This window comes from Euprymna scolopes, chromosome 8 (genome assembly GCF_053919585.1).
Source record: "Euprymna scolopes isolate OS-2025 chromosome 8, ASM5391958v1, whole genome shotgun sequence".
Lineage (NCBI taxonomy): Eukaryota > Metazoa > Mollusca > Cephalopoda > Sepiida > Sepiolidae > Euprymna > Euprymna scolopes.
In genome coordinates, this window is record NC_136489.1 from 27908490 (window position 1) to 27930397 (window position 21908).

Sequence of the window (21908 nt, forward strand, 5' to 3'; positions counted from 1 at the left end):
AAACATTCAAAATAAAAAAGGATCTAAATTGCACCTCCAGAAATGTAGTATATGCACTAAGATGCACAACATGCAATAAATCCTACATAGGCGCCACCAAAAATTGCAGCAATAGAGTAGCCTTACATAAGAGCAACATCAAAATTGCAGATAACAGACACCTCTATGTTTCAAAACACGTACGCACATGCAGTGGAAACAGCTTCAAAATAATGCCAATCTTCCAAACAGACAATTATTTTTATTTACTTACACAAGAAAAAAAACTTCATTACCAAATTCACTCCTGAACCGAACAAAACCTAATCCAATCACACAAAAACATGAAATGCAAGGTACACTCGCATGCACACCCATACACATACACATACACACACCCACACTTAAATCAGAATCGACACATTAAAACACACACACGTGCGCGCATACAACCACACACAGACATAACACCCCTATCTCTAATACAACACACTGAACAATACCAAGCCTACTAAACCTCGAAACCAACAACATTATGAGACACCTAGAACCGTAGTATAATATCTGTTCCAACACCTCGCTCCCTCCGCAGTCAGGAGAGGAGAACCCCCTCATGACTGAAACGACTATCTTCCCTTCTATCATCCCCCAATGCCCCCCTCTGGGGAACAAAATCTTCCCTACACTAGGAACCGATCCTAGGTCTAGCCATACCCACATGGGGAGACAAATAAATAGAAACATTAAAAAATCCCCTATTTTAAATACACACCTCTTTCTAAACAAACATAATATAAGACTAAAAGGAAAAAATCACAATATTAAAATCCAAGAATCCAAAAATTAAATATGAAAATAGAATGAAAGCACCCCCACCCTTACTTCAGAAGAGCCAGTCCCCCCCTCCCTACGCATACACATTAGTAACGACCTCGGACCACAGCCGCCTTCCTAAGAAAGCAAATGAACCCAAAATATACACATTCCCAAACCAATAAAAGCAAACACCCACATGCGCACACACACACATAAACACACACGCACATACACACACACACACCCTACCACACCCTAAAGGAAAAGAAAAACACATTAGCAGAAAGAAATTGCGACTGACCGACTAAAGCCAGGTCAAAATCTCCCTTGATAAAAAAAAAGGCATACCAATGTATAATAAACACTTACAAGCCTCCACCCCTTGGAAAAACTTCAAACTAACGAAAATCGCCATTTTTACACATTTGAAAATAATTTCTGACGAGGACGCATCAGACCATCTTAAACGTACGTAAACGATTTCAATAACTTAAAGACATTATTACAATGATCCAAATATAATTCTCAATGAAAAACCAAGACACGGAATAATAAAATAATGTTAAAAAATACACATTGTTGGTGACTACTCCCTTATTTAAATATACATCTTTCTTTCGTTGGAATTTATTAACCCATTTTATATATATATATATATATATATATATATATATATATATATACATTCAAGATCTAAGACAATTACAGAGACAATGTTATAAATAAATAAATATATATATATATATATATATATACAATATACAAAAAATATTATATAGACGGCACAGATACGTTACTAAGGAAACGGTTATAAACCGCAGTATACACCACTATGTGCAATAATCTCCTGGGGTATGATGTGGGCGTTTCGTAAAGTTCTTTATACTTTTATTTATTTATTTTGTTTTGCGAACAGTTACACTCATCGCCATTTTGTTTTTGCTATTTCTTCACGTTTTAGCCAACTCATCAGAATGTTTTCCTAAGGTGGCGCACTGAGTAACATTAATTATCTATGGTGCTAGCTGAACATTATTTGAAGATATTGGTTTAATCTCACTCAAAGCCGGCTAGCTGATTTGTAAGTCAAAACGTGGTGAAAGAAAAAAAACAATTTGTATGATTGGTTCAGCACTTCAGAAAAAATATACCACTCATAAAGTGTTACATGTTAAGGGCTGTCCCCTTTTCATGTAAGTATAAAAATAGAGAGATTTAGTTAAAATGAAGATGATATAGCATAGACGAAATTCGAATCTCGTAATTTAGGTTTAGAAATAGATTACGTGTGAGAATTAGAAAATGGAATGTAAAACAGCTTAGAGATATAATAGTTTCAAGAAAAGAATGTGCAATGTCAATTTTGTTATGAAAAATTCAATTCAGGAATGCAACTACAAGATAATTTAATAAACATGTTTTTAACATATTGGAAATATAGGTTACTGAGAATATAGGTAAACATTCCTTTTGTAAACAAAGGAAAAGTTTTGGACACGCATGTCCAGAACACATGAAAGAAGGCACATGTTTTAACATATGTATGACGTTATGGAAAATAGAAAGTTCTAGATATAGTTAGAAACTTGGGAGAAGAAACTGGAAGAGTCAGAGAGAGTCTGAGGTCGACAGACGACAGGCCAGTTTGACATTCGAACGTCTAGAAGCGAGACGGTCACTCTGAAACTTAATATGTGAAGCTTTGAATTCTTGATGAAAAAAGCATGACCGGTCGTGACAAGAAATAAACCCATCATTTTTGTTTTATAAACGTCGTCTTTGTGTTGTGATTCTACCGACAGATACAGTGAAAATTGTTATTATATGTCTATATCTCTGTGTTATAAAATGTCTCATCTCATATCTACACTAAGACTGTCTGAATACTAGCTCCTCACTCAAAGAGCTTCCTTCCATCAACACTTCTAAAGTAAGAACATTTTAATACATATGACTCGTTATAAAACGAAAATCTATCTCTAAGTCTCAATAACATCGCTCAAAACATCCCTCTCAATAAAAGATTCTCTCCAAGACACAACAACAAACTCTCTCGACTACTCACTATCTAAGACTCTAAGACTCTTACAACAATATCCCTCTTAATAAGACTCAGTCTTAATAATGAAAACCTTAATGTAACAAAAGTATTTCAAAAAATATTAAATACAAAATACAACTCTTGAATCATGTTATGTCGGATGAATATATTAGATATAGTACAGGGCATGTTTTCTTATAAAACTGGAATGGAAAATATACAACATTTTATTAAACGTAAATTACATTCTGTTCACGCAATACATATCGTTTCTTCCAATGACAGTTGTACATAAAATAATAAATAGTATAAAAGTCAGCATCGACGGAATATAATAACATAATGGCAATACCAGCATTACAAAAACAATTGTAATTATTAGGCCTTCCTTAACTTTATTATCAAGAAAATAATTGAGCAGAGATAATCACTTATATAATTGTCACCTACACGCATATATTATTTCAGCTGAAATATTAAGGAAATGGTATTGGCGTAGGCCATTTTTATATTTTTCTTATTAGTTATATCCTTAGATAGCTATTTTCATTGTAATTCACATACTTTTTACTTTAATCGAAATATTAATTACATAAATAATAATAATTATAATAATAATAATAATAATAATAATAATAATAATAATAATAATAATAATAATAATAATAATACGTCTAAATATGGACGTTTAGCAGGCTCGTGACAGAACACTTTTTTCAAGAAACCAACGAAATGTGAGTTTATGTCCATTTTGTTAAAAAAAAGAGTAAAATTTTACTTCGAATTTATTTCAGAAAACAGTCTTAGTTTCGATATAAACGCATAATTCTGGTTGTCAATGTAAATTTAATGAGAATCATCTAAAAATGAAGGCAAATATAACCAGACGAACAACTGGCGTATTTATTACTTGAGGAAAATTGAATTCATTTATATTCTTTTTTGGCAAAGACGGCAGAATGTTTGCGTATGTGGGCATGCGTGTACAAGAAAGGATTGTGACCTCCCATCTCCACGCTCCTTACCCTCACTCTTTACTGACAAACGACCTGCCATTTAACTCAAGACAGGGCTCAAATAGGGACGTTTAGCACGTTCGTGACAGAACACTCTTTTAAAGAAACCAACGAAATGTGAGTTTACGTTTTTTGTGTTAAAAAGAGGTTAAATGTTACTTCGAATTTATTTCAGAAAACAGTCTTTGTTTCGATATAAACGCATAATTCTGGTTGTTAATGCAAATTTTATGAAAATGCTTTCAAAATGAATCCAAACATAACCAGACGGGGGACTAGCGAATAACCTAGTTAAATATTAGTTCGACCTTTTCAGCAGCTAAGCAGTGTGGTGTGAGGTAGACCTATCTTCACACGCCCTCTTTCAGAGCATTACTTCTGATTTCTACTAAGTAGAATACTTAGTTGGAAATTTAACATTTTTGTATTTTAGTTTTTATTTTATTTATTTTGTTTCTTTTCTTTTTTGTTCATGTAATTACGTATGTCTGATAGTGCACGATACGTCCTGTATTCATAGGAGCTTTACACTATCCATTCGTCAGAACCACATGTAAAATAATTCTGGACTCGGTGATGTCACAAACACCCAAATATAAAAAATGTCAATTACAAATTATCACAACCATGCTACCCCGAAGAAAGATCTGGGTGTCATGATCGGCAGGTGTAGCTTCGGTAGCCCGCATAGGGGGTCCTCATTCTGCGAATGTTGACCAACTTTATATTTTCTAAAACTCAAAGAACATGGACACAGAACAGGTAAGTATAGCCTTTAATTTCAGGGAACAAAATGATACCAAACAAACACAGCATAGCCATGATAACGATTAGAATGAAGAAAAAACAAAGAAAGAAACGGAAAACTATTATAGAAGTCATCCTAAATATATATATATATATATATATATATATATATATATATATATATATATATATCGAGGTTTTCGGAAGCTAATGAAAGAACTATGTGACCTATCCGTGACTGCCATACGCCAGAACAAGGAATTGCGGACCAAGCAAAACTGATATTCAAGAAACGTTGGCTCTCTAAACTAGACCTAACAAAAATTAAGCGAAAAATAAATGAGGAAACTGAACAAGAAGAATACCTCAACGAAACCACACGTAGAAAAACACCCCAAGTTGAAACCTTACAACTTAAAACACCAAAGGCCGAGGACCAACAAACAACGAAGTCTACAAACGTGGTGCCAAAATAGTAAGTGTGGATCTTAAATCAGAAAAAAATAACCGTGGACAAGCGGACGGGCCAAACCAAGATGGGAAATAAGACTAAAACTTCAAATACACAAACATAAAAAAGAAACCAAAATAATCAACAGGGAGAAAGCAATATGGAGAAAACGGAATATTGGAAATGTAACTGGCAGGGAGAGGGTAAGCAAGAAATATGAAGAACTGGACAAAAATAATAGTAAAATTTAAAACTAATGAAAGCCAATTCTACCAAAATGTGAATAGAGGAAAAACAAAAACAGAACAACCAAATCCGACAGAAACAAAACTCTACTGGAATAATATATGGGAAGAGCGACGAGGTCACAATAGTAATGCGAATGGCTGAAAACATCAAAGAAGACTTACAACAAATTGAAGAAGGAACAGTGAATGACATCAGCAAGGAAACCCTAAAGAAAATTATAGGAAAATTGGCAAACTGGAAAGCACCAGGGCACGATGGGATCGATGCATACCGGTTCCAAAAATTTTCAACCTTACACGAAAGCCTAAATACTGAGAAGATGTATATAGGAAACAAGCGTACCAGACTGGATGACAAAAGGTACAACTGCACTGCTACAAAAGGACACGGAGAAAGGAGCCGTCCCTAGCAAATATAGAGCAACCACGTGCTTACTAACTATGTGGAAGATACTGACGGCACAACTTTGGGAAACATCTACCACTCCCTGATTAACCGTGGACTCATCTCCGAGTAGGGAAAGGATACAAAAAAGAACAAGAGGAACACATTACCTATTAGATGAAAAGATCCTAAAGGAGGTAAAAAGGAGGAGAAAGGATTTAGTCATAACATGGGTCGACTAAAAAATGTGTACGACAGGATCCCCAAGCATGGATAATAGAATGCATAAAAATGTATAAAATACCAAGCGGGATCACCAATGTAATAGAAAATGCACTGGAAACATGGAGACTTGAATTGACAGCTGATGGACAACCCATAACAGAAATTAACACACAAAGAGGAATTTTCCAAGGATGTTCACTATCAGCACTACTGTTCATCATATCCAAAATGTCCTTGTACAGTATTCTGAGAAAGTGGCAAGCAAGATACAAGTTCTCAAATACAGAGGAAAAAATGAACCGTCTGATGTACATGAACGATCTGAAACTTTTGCAAGCACCGAAAAGGAGATAGAGACACTAATTAACACTACCAGGAGCTTCAGCCAAGATATTCAAATGGAATTTGGAATGGAAAAGTGCGCACAACTATTTATAGGAAAGGGGCAAATGGAAACGACAGAAGGCATGTAACTACCACACCAAACAGAAATGAGGGGACTAAGGGAAGAAGACGACTATAAATACTTTGGAATTCTGGAAGCGGAAACAATCAGAGCAACACAAATGCAAGAGAAAATTGGAATGGAATACCTATGGAGAACAATAAAAATCCTGGAAACGAAATTATATAGCAGAAACTTAATAAAAGGTATAAATAGGCGAGCAGTGTCACAAGTAAGATAATCTGGACCGTTTATAGGGTGGGCAAAAAATAACTCGACGAGAAATCGAGGAAATTCATGACTATGCATAATGCACTACACCGAAAGGACGATATTGAAAAAGAAAAAGAGCGGAAGACGATTGATCTGTATAGAAGACTGTGTGAAGGACAGTAAAAAAGGCTAGAAATACATAATGCACAACACTGAAAGGATAATCATTGCAGCGAGAGACACTAAAAAAACAGAAAACAGAGATACAAATGGCAAAACGACAAAAGAGAAGGGGGAAGAGAAACAACTCCATGGAAGATTCATAATAATGAAAAAAGACGAGAATAACGACACCCCCTGGCCATGGATGGGAAAAGGACACATAAACCGAGAAACTGAATCTCTAATAACTGCAGCACAAGATAAGTCGATAAGAACCAACCATATCAAAAGCAAGAATCGATAAAACACCAGAAAAACTTCAAATGCAGACTCTGGTGGACAAAGAGACGAAACGATAAACCATATAGTAAGTGCATGCAGCAAACTGGCCCAAAAGGAATATAGAAACAGGCACGACCAAGGGGCGGTCACTTGGAATTCTGCAAAGGGCTACATTTTGAGCCTACAGACAAATGGTGCAAGCATAAACCCGCAGCAGCACTCGAAACACGAGTACCACAAAATCCTATGGGATATGGACATACAGACGGGGCACACCCATCCAAGCAAGAAGCTCAGATGTAGTAATAATTAACAAGAAAGAAAAATACTGTCAAATCGTAAACTTTGCTGTCCCTGCTGACAACAGGGTGGGTATGAAAGGAAAGTAGAAACAAAGCAAATACACAAAGCTAGGCAGAGAGTTTAAAGGTATTTGGATGATGAAGAATATCAAAACAATATCGATAATAGTAGGAGTACTAGGAACAATTCGGAAAAACTTCGAAAAAAGAATGTTCAGAAATTGGGATCAGAGTGAATAACTGTAAAAGTACAACGACTAACGATAATGAAAACGACTGAAATGTTAAGGAAACATATTGGATTCGGAGAATAATACAAGAATACAATATAACGAATAAGCGTTACAGGGACGAAGCTGCATATCTACAAGTTCTACACCCCATCATATCCCCCACAAAAGTTTCACAACCGTTCCTCCCAATAAAAAAGTTACACCAAAGAGCTGAGAAGCGTCACGAAGGACTAAAAGACCGAGGAGAGAACGCCAAACAGAAATCGGTTGGACAAGCACAAAGAACACTGGAAATGTGGGGAGGGTTAGTGCCACTCAAATTCCAGTATAAACCAATGGACACTGCCGGCGAGAAATCAATGGTAAGAGGTTGTTGCGATAATTCACATTCATTTGCAAACGCTATCGAAGGAGGTGGAGAGAACTGGAAGTCTGGGAAGACTTGTTGCCACTTACCCTCCAGAGAAAACCACAGGTTTCCAATCAGATCGTTTGTTGACTTGTGTGAAAGGTGCATGTGAGCCAATAATAATAATAATAATAATAATAATAATGATAATGATAATGATAATGATAATAATAATAATAATAATAATAATAATAATAATAATAATAATAATAATAAATGTACTTATGCCTCTGGATTTCTGAGATAAGGATTGTCATTTATTTTAATTGGATTATTTATCATACTGTTTTTATCTAAAATATCAATCTCTTTAGGAGGCGTGCGTATCCCGAGTTATATAAGGTACACAAGGAGAACAAAAAAGTTTGGTCGTCTGGCCACGCTTGTCAGATACATCGTAATATTGTAAACTACCAACTTGTGTATAATTAATACACGCCAAAATATCGTTACACTCCAAACAGAATGATTTTAAATATTAAATTTGTCCTTGCAGAGGGATTTTATTCATGGAAATGCCCTCAAACATGTTGTGTCGACACTTAATGAAATATATCTAAAATAATATGTCAAGGTAGTAAAAAGTTAAGAATGAATACCATGGGGAGATAGTTTGACTTAAAAACAAAATATTTCCCAAATTTCAGAAATATTTTTAATGGAGTATGTAACTAAGAACTAAATAAACGAGTGAAGAGAATTTTATAAACAAATCTCAGAATAAACATTTTAGACTATCAATGATTATCATAGAAAAGTTCAACAACGAATTAGCGACGGTTTAGCATACATCATCAAAATAATCTAATATTGTTCCTTTATAAATCTCGCAGTTTTAATGCGTATTTGATACATTGCTATGGTCATATGTCCAGAATTCGTACAAATTCACAAAACGCCCATTTCAGTAACTGTAAGAATGAACTAACCAACAATATTTTCTGAATGAATTTACTCAGGACTATATAAAATAGATGTACCGGACTAAGGTGTAATGCTTTTCATCTATTAAATGGCATGAACAATGATGAACTGAAGTTTCTACAACACTGAAGTATAGAGTGTAAGCCACCTCATATTCAACTGTAACTTTCTCCTAGAGAACGGATCTTATACGACCCGCCACAATGGAGTGTGCAAATATCTCCGCTACACAATCTGTAAATTGTTGAACATCGAATGCAGAGCAAATACTGCGAATACATACTTAACAAATCAGTTGGCTACATAGCATTCACCTTCATACCAAGAAAACGGAGTCACAAAACATGACAGTAATATGCGACAAACAGGGGAGGGGCGCAATTTTAGCAGATATTAGTGCTCGAATGATACTAGGTGAAATAGAGCTAAAACGAAAAAGTTAACTAAATACCAACGACTGATGTATGATATAAAAAGAAAATAAATCTGAAAACGATCATTCCAGTTATACTAATGAAAGAAAATGTCAGAAACTACCCAGCAAATACAAACAGGTGAACAAAATGCAAGCACGAGTAAAAGAATTGTAAACAAATGTAGGATTAAAATGACGATCTCTCCGACTAAACACCTTAGTAAGAAGGGAGAATATTTGGCCTATCAAAGGGTACTCAATTCCTATATTGAAAAAAAATCTGATCAAAAACACAAGCAGAAAACTCCCAGTTTCTTATAATGCAAATTAAACTATTCAAACTTTACGAGACCAACAACCCAAAGAAATACCGACTTAACAATGTAGTATCTTTTCTAATACTACATCCCCTTCTTCTACCCTCGGTCACAGAAGGAGCAATTATTTGTTACTGAGAGTATCCTAATTCTTATCCTTTTGTGGAGGGAATCTTTTCCACACTTAAAACCAATCCTATGTCTAACCTTACCCACATGGGAACACTAATAAACAGGAAGACTAAGAAATACTCTATATTAATCCATAAATTTCGCTCATGTATATCAACAAACATAATTATCAAAATAATAAACATTATTAATATTCCTAACAAACTAAATTCATAGAAAAAACTAAAATCTTAAAATGTATATTGAATTACACTCCACTACCAAATAATTTTCCAGACAAAGTTAACTCAAATTATAAGACGAAGGAAACATTCTACATACCAATTCAAAGAAACAAAAGTTGCCCGTATTCTCACACAACTTAAACAACAAAAAACACGCAGACCTAATATATGATCAAAAATCGATGCGCCTCACACACCACGAAAGTAAGAGCATAAAGGAAAAAAAGCAAAGAAAAACACAATACTTTGACAAACCACCATAAAAAAATACCAGAGAGAAATATAATTATGATAACATTTACAAAGATTTAAAATCCTCTTGCAAACACCTATTATAAAAATACTATTCTACATTTTAAACAATTAAGATATTTTACATTTTTAATATGTTACAAACTGTATTTTTTAACAGTGCTTTAAAATGCACCCGAAACATTTTTTTAAACTGTGTTTACAAAATATTTCAACAACATAAATTATTTTAATTGTCTAAATAATAAAAAAAAAATGAAAAATGTAAATAGGGAAAAAACAAAAAAAAAGGTTTGTGATATATATATATATATACATATATATATATATATACATATATATATGCATACATATATATATACATACATATATATATATATATATATATATATATGCATACATATATATGTATACAAACGGGAGGAAAAGAAACAATTTTATCCGATATTAGTGCTCGAATGACACTACGTGAAATAGAGCTAAAACGAAACAGTTATATATATATATATATATATATATATATATATATATATATATATATATATAAATATATATTTATATATATATATCCATATATATATAAATTCAAATGTTTAAGGAAAAGAATCGATTATTAAATCGTAAAACCTAGGCTAGTATCATCCGATTGCATGTAATATATTCTAAATTAACTAAAAAACAATCAATTATTAACGACATAAACAACTATCTGAAGCAGGTAATTTATCTGTATTTTACATTTAAGGTAAATAGAGAAATCATTAAAAAAACTAAAGCATTATAACTGAAAAGGTTATATTTACGTTTTTAGTCAATGGGATTCAAATAAACTAATTACGAACACGCAATAAACATGGCATGATAATCTATTTTTCATTGAAATTGTATAAGTATCTTTGCTGCCATTTATCTACTTATTTTCTATTTGGTGAATTCAACAGATATTTAAAGGAGATATTTTCTGTGTTATTTACAAGTAACTATTTTTGATATTGATAAACACTGAATAAGTGTTTTCTCAATCTTGTTACATTTCTGGCTGCTTTCATATTGAACTTTTGCGGTAGCCTTTTTCTGACTACAAAATAAATTCCATTGAATAGATTAAAATATCTTAACCGATAATCTTTTAAGGGGTAATATCTAATCGTTTTTAAAACACATGAGAGTACAAATTATTTACACAAACATAAGAAATGTTAAGGATATAGTGTAAATTAAAATAAAATAAGAATTATACCATCAGAGACAAATAAATAGTTACTCATACCGCACATTTGGTCTAAAATATGAAATATAATAAGCCTCCGTCACTTTGTTTTCATGGATGATGATGTATGGCTGATGTTGATTGATGTCAAAATTAGTATAAGGTTTTAATGACAAAGTACAATATATTTCCTACATAAATATATTTTCAAAGAATATTTTTGTCCTCTGGTATCTTATATAGTAATCTAATTATCCATATCAAATATGTATTGTACTTACTAAGAGGCGAGAACAAATCTGTTCAATTCAAATATTGTCGGTCGATGCATGGTACAATTGGATTGGTAGCATTGATTTTGACACAAACTTTATTTTGGGTATTTTGTCACGAACTTTATTTTATCTGAGGAGTGTTACATTCGTCCTTGGAAGTTCTAAGAAGAGCACATGCCAGGTAATGTCAACGGGGCTTCCTATGGATTTTGTTAATGAAATCATAATCGAAAAAAAGAACACTTCCAGCTGCTTGTCGGAGACACATGACAGATCAAATTTATTTCTTACTAATTATTCATAAATAATATTCACGTTTGTAAAAGAGTTAACGTTTGAGACGATACCCTCAAATAGAAGATAGAAACGTACGCTTTTAGATATTTTGCAAAAGCCATGGCGAGGATGATCGATGTTAAGAGAAGTATATGTTCAAATACTTCTCTCTTTGAAGGAAGAAATCAAGAAAAATAGCGAAAAAACACTATTTAAGCAAGCGATGCACCATGTGAAAAGTACATTGCAACAGTGGAAACACTAATGAATTGTGCTTCAAGTGTTTTCTGACTTTATTTTATGTCTTGTTTCGATTGTATATTAAATTTAAATGCTCTAGCAAAGGAGTTGAACATATTAGAAGCAGTGTATGAATGTTTGCCCATAAAAAAGGTATATTGAGATTGAGTGTTATATTTGCTATTGATAGGAGAAAAACAGTTCAGACCGCCGTTTGAAACAGTTTTAAGTATAGATTTGGGCATTTAAATACTTTAAGTTTTCGTCAAATTTTCTGTAAAATTGATTAACTACGTCAGTAATATACTGCTGATAAAAGTGCATTTCGATGTTCTACATAAACCTCGAAAATTGATAACATAAGCATGTTCTACTTTAGTAAGATGTGCAAAGTATTTTGTTTTCGATTAGTTCCAGAAACAAGGAAATGGATAATGCAAATAGTACATAGTCTTATTGATGCGCTTGAATGAATGAATATCCGACATCAAACGAATACTATTTGTAGGCAGGAGTGCTTTCTTCCAATGAATAGATCGCTTTCTAATTGTGTATGTCTTAAGCATGTAATTGATTAAAAGATAACGTTTTCGCACAAAGATTAATCAGATTAATTAGAGGAACATAAGAAATATCACGCACAGATAGTTGTATATGTGCGTGATCTAGCCAAATTAATCAAAAAAACCTGACTCCAATAAACCGACTGGCCTTGACACCATTCTCATCATAGTTTTTGAAAAAAAGGTTAAACCAGAACTAGATCTTAGATATACGAACTGCACCAAGAATTTGCTTCATTAGAATTGCTTTCGCACACCCTGGAAGTCCTTATATGTATGCCCTGTATTTAAGAATTAATAATTAAAAAATAATAAAAAAATGAAAACATAGCAAAACAACCTACGACAAGCTGTAAGTGCAATAAGAAAAAAAAAAACATGCCCTTTGCAAGGTGCCTGCAAAAAAAAAACCTAAGTGTAATTTACAATTGTACATTAATAAAAAAAAACTTAAAATATTCAAATGCCACCCAAGAAATTATGACCCTCTACGGTACAGGAAATGACATTTTTTCTCAGAAAAATCCGAATGTTGATACAGTATTAATGGACAATAACATCATTATAATGTCGACCAATAATATAACACAAAATAAATCCATCAAAACAATATGAAAGCGAGTAAAACTCAAAACATTATAATTCTATGAAATCGAAAGTGGTATACATCGGAATAATATCAAGCATTTAAACATAGAATGTTCTACATACGAACAAACTTTCAATAATATCTCATTGAAAAACGAATCAATCTTAGCAAATTACATATAGTAGCTAAATATATTAAAAACTCTCCTTTCATATCGTAGAGGAGGAAACGAATTAAAGACGCCCAGATACAAGACCCGAGTGGTCTGTAAGTCACCCCCTCATAGCAGTAGACTCACCCGCTTGCATGAGAGACGAGATCGGGCTACTAAAACAAAACATTCCCGGAAACGCGTGTGCTTTCAAATATACGTCCTTTTGCGTACACTTTACATGATGTCGCAGATATTGTAAATCTGCTACGTTGAAATATGGATTAACAAACACAGCAAGCATTACTTCAACAGATCCTTGAGCTACAGCAAGAGAACATTGTCCCCACGGAGGAAAACAGTCCCTGATTTGAACAATGAATACAGGAGCATTTTGAGTTCAGTGCATTCAATATTTGCCCATATCAACGGCTGCGGGCGATGAAAGGAAAACCAATGGGAATCATGTTCATCCCAAGGGTCAGACCGACAGCTTTCCACACCCCATTCCCGGTACCGAACCATTCGAAGAAAAGAATTAAGGAGGGCATTGCCCGAAACTTGGCATTGGGCATGATAGAACCTGCGCCCCAGAATGGTGGTTGCACCGAAATAGGATGGGTCATCGATGCGTACGGTAGACCTATAAAAGCTCAACACCGTTATCCTACGAGAAACCCAAGATAAACCGTTTCCTTTTAACCCGGCATCGCTGGTGCCTGTGAAAATTAGAAACATCTGCGTGGATGCATGGAATGACTATCACAGCCTAACCCTCTCCCTATCAGCAAGAGATGCAACTAATTTCATCACGGAATGAGGTAGACACCGTTATCTTCGGGCACCACAAGGATTCCAAGCGTCAGGAGACCCATATATACGCAGGTTCGACAATATCTCTGTAGATATGCCAAGGAAACAATATGTATAGACGACACGATACTATGGGACGACTCTATCGAAACATCATTTTGATATACTATTGAGCACATAAATAACTGCAGAAAAAAATAAAATTCCAAACAGGGGGAATTTGCAGGGCTCTTGATAAAGGAAAACGGGGTTAAAACCACCAAAACATTACTAATGCAACACGAAATTTTCCGACACCAAAAAATATAACTGATATAAAACCCTGGGTTCGTATGGTAAACCAGGTAGCTTACGCTTTTTTCTCTGGCCCAAGTAATGGTCCCGTTTCGGGAACTGCTAAAGACAAAAAATCGAAAGTTCTACTGGGACAGCACACTCGATCGAATATTCGAAGAGTCGAAAAGAATGATCGCGGAAGACATCGAGAACGGTGTAAGAACCTTCGAAGTGAACAGACCAAATTGTTTTTCTCCGGACATCAGTATAATAGATTGGGCTATTTTATTTTCCAGAACCACTGCAACTGTGTAACCGAAGCCGGGCCGAAGTGTGGTGAGGATCACTTGAGTTTAACTCTGGTCGGACCCCGATTTACTAATTACGCAAAGTCACGATACGCACCAGTTGAAGGAGAGGTGTTCGCTTAAGTCTACGGACTGGGAGAATGCCGCATGTTCGTTAGTCACCAGGGACCAGAGGCCTTTGCTGAATATCTTCTCGGACAAAGCCCTGAACGACATAAAGAACCCAAAACAGTGCAACTTAAAAGAACGGTCGTTGATGCAAAAATATCTAATAAAGTATCCCCTTGACAACTACAAGTGCTGCACAAGACTGTACATCGAGGTGGCCAGTAACGTTAAGCCAGGAGGAAGCAAACAAAAAGGATATCGCTCAAACCAGGTATAGTGCCATAAGAGCGTCATTTACCTCCACATATGAGCAGGACCCCAAATTAAGGGGAATAACATGGGACGGGATTGTGGCAGCAGCTGCTACTGACGAGGAATGTCGTACCCTCGACGAATTCATACGAAATAGCTTTCCTCAATCTCAGCGCAAGCTGCCGGAGTACATTCGCCAGTTTTGACATATAAAAGAGGAGTTATATTGCTTGGAATAGGTGACAATAATGCAAAATAAAATCCTCATACCCAGAAAACTACGTGCATAGGTACTGGTGTCGCTCCATTCGGCGCATCAGGGCGTCAAAGGAATATCGACCAGCGCCAGGCAACAACTGTTTTGGCCAGGGCTGGCCGCGACCATTCCTCAGACTCGGGTCCAATGCAAATTATTCATAGTAATGGCTCCGTCACAATCCAGGGAGCCCCTAATGCCGCCATCGAACCCAGAGTGCCCATGTCAGAAGATGGTGATGGACGTTTTTGCATTTTCGACGGAAGAACTACCTAGTATATTCAGATAGATATACCGATGGGTAAAATTCACTATAATTTCGTCCGGGAATGCCAAGGCCACATGTGACGCCCGATAAAACTGGTTCTGCACGCACGGCACCCCAAGAGAACTATCGGCCGATGTTAGACCACCGATTGACTCTAGTGGACATAACAGGTTCCAAGATTATTTGGGCATACGGAAACGAATATCATCGGCATATTACCCTCAAAGCAACGGGAGAGCAAAACTGGCCGTTAAAACGGCTAAAAGGATCCGTATTAATATCACAGAGAGTTGTGGTCGTTTATGCCATGACCGGGCAGCTAGGTACCTATTGACTCATCGTAACACTCCGCTACAATCCCTACATTTATCCAGCGATGATCATCTACGGTCGGTTATAAAAGACCATATCCCAGTGCTCCAGGACCGATATCAAATCCATAAACGCTGGAGAGAAATCAGTCGTTGTAGGGAAACAGCTATGAAAAATACACTCATGGAAATACTATCTAAATATCACCCACTTCAGGAACTGAAAATCCGGGAAACAGTGCAGGTTCCAAACCATGTTGATCCACACCTGCGCCGATGCTCAACGCGGGAAGGGTGGTGGAAACACTGAGTAACCGGCAGTATAATGTACGCATTGATGGGAGTAACGGGGTAAATCGTCACAATGGAAGATTCCTCCGAAGAATTTACCCATGTTAGATACCCCTTGTCACTCGATACCTGAGCAACCACCAGGAATGTTGGATAACATAGACAACTTAACAGAGTTCGACGTACCAGGACGTGTACGGATCAACACCAGCCCGAGACATTCGGCATTCTGCCAGAACAGATAGAGGTGGATGACACAGCTTCTCCTGATAGGATGGGCGTTGAGGAAGACCAACCGGTTCGTTATAGCAAAAGGGTGAGGTGGCCACCAACGAAACTATCCACACAGACATGGGGCACGTCGCATGACTACTCCAGGGCTTAAAAACGTTGGACCACAACGAGAGTATCTTGTGGCCCTAGAAGAGAAAGGGCATGTAGAGGGGGAATCGAACCCAAGACGCCGCCTTACCAGACTGAAGTGGTCTTGATGTCAGTTTCCCATAGAAGTAGGCTCACCCGCTTGCGTGAGAGGCGAGAGTGGGCTACGTAAATAAGACATTCTCGGCAACGAGTGTGCTTCCAAATGTACATCGCATTGCCGACAATTTTCGGATATAAACTGGGGGAAACTAAGATCTATGAGAACATATACACCTGGCGATTCATTTTGTACTCTCTGTAAATTTGTATCTCTGGCCATATTTAAACTCAAAGGCACAAAATAAAGTTGCTGAAACCAAAGAAAAGAAATATTAACAAGATGTATACATAAGAAATGGATAAAATATAACGATTTCGAACCACTCTAACAAAAAAATATACCTTAGAAATAAATCAGTAACCGAATCTTTTATTATAGTAATAGATAATCATAAATTAAATTAGTAATCTCAAGATTACATTTTAGAACAATCCACGAAAAATGTCTCTTTTTCATTATTCTTTGAAATGACCTACTTTAGAATAAAAATAAAGTTACATAAGCACTTATTTAAATGCAATCACTTCCTTTTATCAATATAGTAGTTAGATAAGATTACAAATACAAAGGGCCCTTTTGAGGTTTTAAAATATCCTTATCAGTAAAATAACGACAAAGCAGACACAGGATCGCAACGCCTTTTTTCTGAGGAAGAAGGTTGCAGAGAACAGAAAACGGTATCATCTACGAGAGTACGGACTCACTTTTGAAATTTTGCAAGACAGGATAAGGTTTTCGAGCAGCTCCTTCCTATAGGTGAACACAATACCTCATCGTTTTAAAGCTAAATAATTCCATCACCAGTGTAATGGATCGATAGAAGACTCCCGTAATTTTCCAGCGACACTGGCAAGGGATTTGATGTGTGTGTCTCATTTAATATCAGTAGTAAAGACCACGTCCAGAAATTTGTCAAACCATTAAAACTCCCCAAGACGAGAGTCATTCATTTCACTTGCTGGCAGATGAGGGTGAGATCGTTGATCATATAAAGATAAAAGCTTGGTTTAAGATGAATAAATGTAACCAACCACAATAATCTCTACGGTACCACGTGCTCAAGATCAGAGGAGAGAGAATGAGCGAAAACGAGATGTACTGCAAAAGTTGGTAATGTCGTTACTATATATGTCTACAAATGATCTACATATGCGTTTTAAGATCATTGATGTAGATCATGAAGGGAATCGGATCCAGGATGGACCCCTGCGTTAATACTTTGAGCTTCTGATTTCTGCCCATTAACCAGTATTCTTGTGAACTTATAAGAAGGAAATGACTAAATTATCGAGAAAACAGTTCCAACTATGCCATAGCTGGATATCTGCTTATGTAGACACTTATGCCATTTCTTATCAAAGGCATTTGATATTTAAAGAGAACCTCGGTCTAATCGTATCATATGTTATCGCACTCATATCTGCCGTAGATCTTTCAGGACGGACACCATATTGCATGACACAGAGGTGATTTTTGTTGCGGTGTTTGATTAAATATCTGTTTGACACAGATCCCGAGTTACTTGAAACATGGACCGCAGGAGAAATCTTAAATACTGGATATGCTGATTAAATTTTTCAAGATGTGGGGAAGCAATTCTCTTAAAGGCAAGCTTTAAACAGATTATTCATTATGATAACTAGTTTGTGTTTTAGCTTTTTCAGCAATTTGAATACCATCAGTGCCAGTTTCTTTATTGAATCCATGGTTTTTGATTAACTTGGCAACATCACTCGCATCTTTCTGCTACAGGAGGTAAGGTTGTTTAGTGGGAACTATACTAGTTTTGAAAAGCCGCAAAAAATAATGTTACCACTATAATCATTAAAATAATCAAATCAAAATGATGTTGAAGCCGATGTTAAATTTTTGATTTAAATATTATCAAGAATCATATATTCTATTATATGAATAATGGTAATAAAAAGTATTTGCTTAGACTTCATATCGCGGAATAGTGGAACTAAATGCCGTTTAAATTTTTTTAAATATTTTACATAAATATATTTAATTATAATTGAAATAACTATATCACAGTGAAAAATCCATCAACAAAAGTGTCTAATTTTAACATAATAATACTGATTGTATGTTCAATTTTAATGGCTATTTAAGTTTAGTCAAATAAATAACGGGTTACACACACACATATATATATATATATATATATATATATATATATATATATTTATTTATTTATATAATTTGAAATTTAAAATATATTGTCATTTTTATATTTTTATGGTCTGTTTTTATTATGTTTCTTTTTGTAACATAAAATATAATGGAAGATAGAAAACTTAAAAATATTTCCTTTAATATCATAAATTCTCTTATTATGTGGTCTAATTAAAAATGAATAAACATCGAAACTATAACTAATTAGATAATGCTAGATTCTGAAAACTTTGGTATTTTTGCTTATCAAAAACATTACTACATAGAAAGGCTGTTTTAAGACATTGTAAATTTAAACAGTTGCATTTTCATTATAATTTACATGCTGTAAAAACATCAGAAAAGCTTAGCAGTTTATTTGAAGTTGCTTAATTTAATAAGTAAAAAAGTTAAGACGGTGTTATTAAATTAAATTTCGGGTACATATTGTGGGTTTTCATAGGTGGCGTGCCTTGTAGTACCCTATTATTTTTCTAATCGATTAAAGAATAAAGAACATATGGATTCGTATATTTGATTAAACGTCTGAAATTCTCATTTCTTCTTTTATAATATAATTCTCACCTTTCTGTTTTAATGTATGTGTATAGGTATGCATGCGTGTATGTATTATGTATGCATGTATGTGTGTATTATGTATGTATATTTGCATGTCTGCCTAAAACGTTAGAAAAATGCTACGGATTTTCACGAAATTGTATCGTTTTTAAGTACGACCCTTCGTATTACAAACACCGAAAAATAGGTTGAGAACATACTTTTGTTAACCCGCAACTTGGCAGTTTTCATCCAGGAGGGTCGCTTTTGGCCTGATCATTTTTGAAGGTTGTCCTATCAGTTGGAATTACTATTTAATTTCAATCCTCCGACCTGTCATGGAGTAACGGTAAGACTTGAGTTTTTTTTTCGCATTCCCTTTCGCCTTAGGGTTCGAACTTACGTGCCTACTACTATTTGTTTTTTTTGCTGAACAACACCTGCAACACGCGAGCAACGCCGGCCACCAAGACTAGTTTTAAGTAAAGAGAAAACAGATTCCTAAATACTTAGTTCTTTACAAATAAAAGAACCCCCACGCATTCGGAAATGTAAGACTTTATTTTTTATATTAGTGCAGTGTGCCAACTATGCTGAAAGAATAACGTAATTATTTAGAAACCCATACTTAAAATGGGGACGGGGGAGTCTTAACTGTTCTGTGCTTTCACATCACAATTTAATTAAAAAGATACAATAAAAACTTAATTTAACTTTGAAATCCTATCTGCAAAAACTCCGAATGTTTATTTTAAATTAATAATTGCTTATTTACTCGTTTAATGGATAAAAAGAAAAAAATACGTAGGTATGCTTTCTTTTATTTAAATTAATGTCTAATATGATTATTTTCTATAAAATAAAGACAAATGCACGCATTGGGGCTCATTTTTTATTTATTAAAGTGATGTTTGTTTGTCTTATCGAAACAAAAATAATAAATAAGATATATACGTTTGTATTCGTATTTACAACTTAAAAAAAAAACGCTCATGGAATTTACATGTTATTCAATTGTGTATTAATACCTCGAAAAAAGTATGTTTTGGCAGCTGGAAATAAAGTCAGAATATATAGCGTTCAAGCCTCATGCAAGTTTCTGTATTTTTTTACATGGTAGTTACCACTTACCTAGGCCCAGAAGCCACTCAGGAATAAGTGTTAATGACTGTGGGGTAATCAATGGAATAACATTGTAGTACTCGTTAGTAATGGAGATTTGACAAAGGGTCTTACTAAACGGGACGGTTTATCAGGCATTTTATTATGTTGGATTTGAAGGTATCCAAGTTGCAGTCAGGTGGGAACACGAAAACTGAACAGAATTCAACAAACGTGCACTTCTAAGAAAGAAACTTTGTTAATGGAATCTACCTTTTGATTTAGGTACAGAAAAAATAGTGGGGAAAATTATTGGCAGTGGTTTCAGCTAGACCGGTGTTTTTCGTGAAATATTGGTGAGGGGTTACCAGAGATGGGAGCTCAGACGAGCACTTGCCATTGGAATAACGATAAAACAAAGATAGACTCGCAACGTCTTTTCTGTGGGAAAGAGGTTGCAGGAAAGGGAAAAGGGCATCCCCCACTAAGCCACGAAATATATCTTGTACTCTGTCAATGCAGGATAGGCTGTTTTTGCATCTCTTATTCAGATCTGGCAGCAGTACTCAATCCTTATACCCAAGTGGCATCCAGGATTGATACCTGGTAACTTCCATGTAAAAAAGTTCAAATCTTCCAAAACCCTTAATTGTAACATATGGAGTCGAGAGTTGTATGCTCAGTCCGTCGAACCCCAAGTAGCTAGGCAGCGGCATGGTTCGCACCGGTTTAGGCAAAGATAAAACAGGATCCTGAACAGAAGCGTGTGCTCTACCCTAACGGTAATTAATGGGGATGGGGTAATCTCATCAGCATCAGTTAAATCCGAACTCTTTACCAAGAACTTAGCAGCTTACTTTGGAACTAGATACGTCCAAAGATGAAGTATTTCTGTCACATTTGGGCAGGAGCTGCTAGGAAAACTTAACATACCTTGACTGAGTTTAGAATAGACTTTGTGATCTAGCGGCTGATGCATTTTTCCGTTCCCTTCCACCTCTTTCCCACACAAGAGGCGTTGCAAGCTTGTCTTTTTTATCGATATCTTAATGGCAAGTGCTCGTCTGTGCTCCAATCTATGGTCGCTCTTTGCCAAACATTCACGAGAAACACTCGTTTGGCTATATACATTATCATTAATACCCTCCACCTTTTTCCTGCGTACTCTCCAGCTGACTAAAATATTGTCGTCTACAAGTCCAA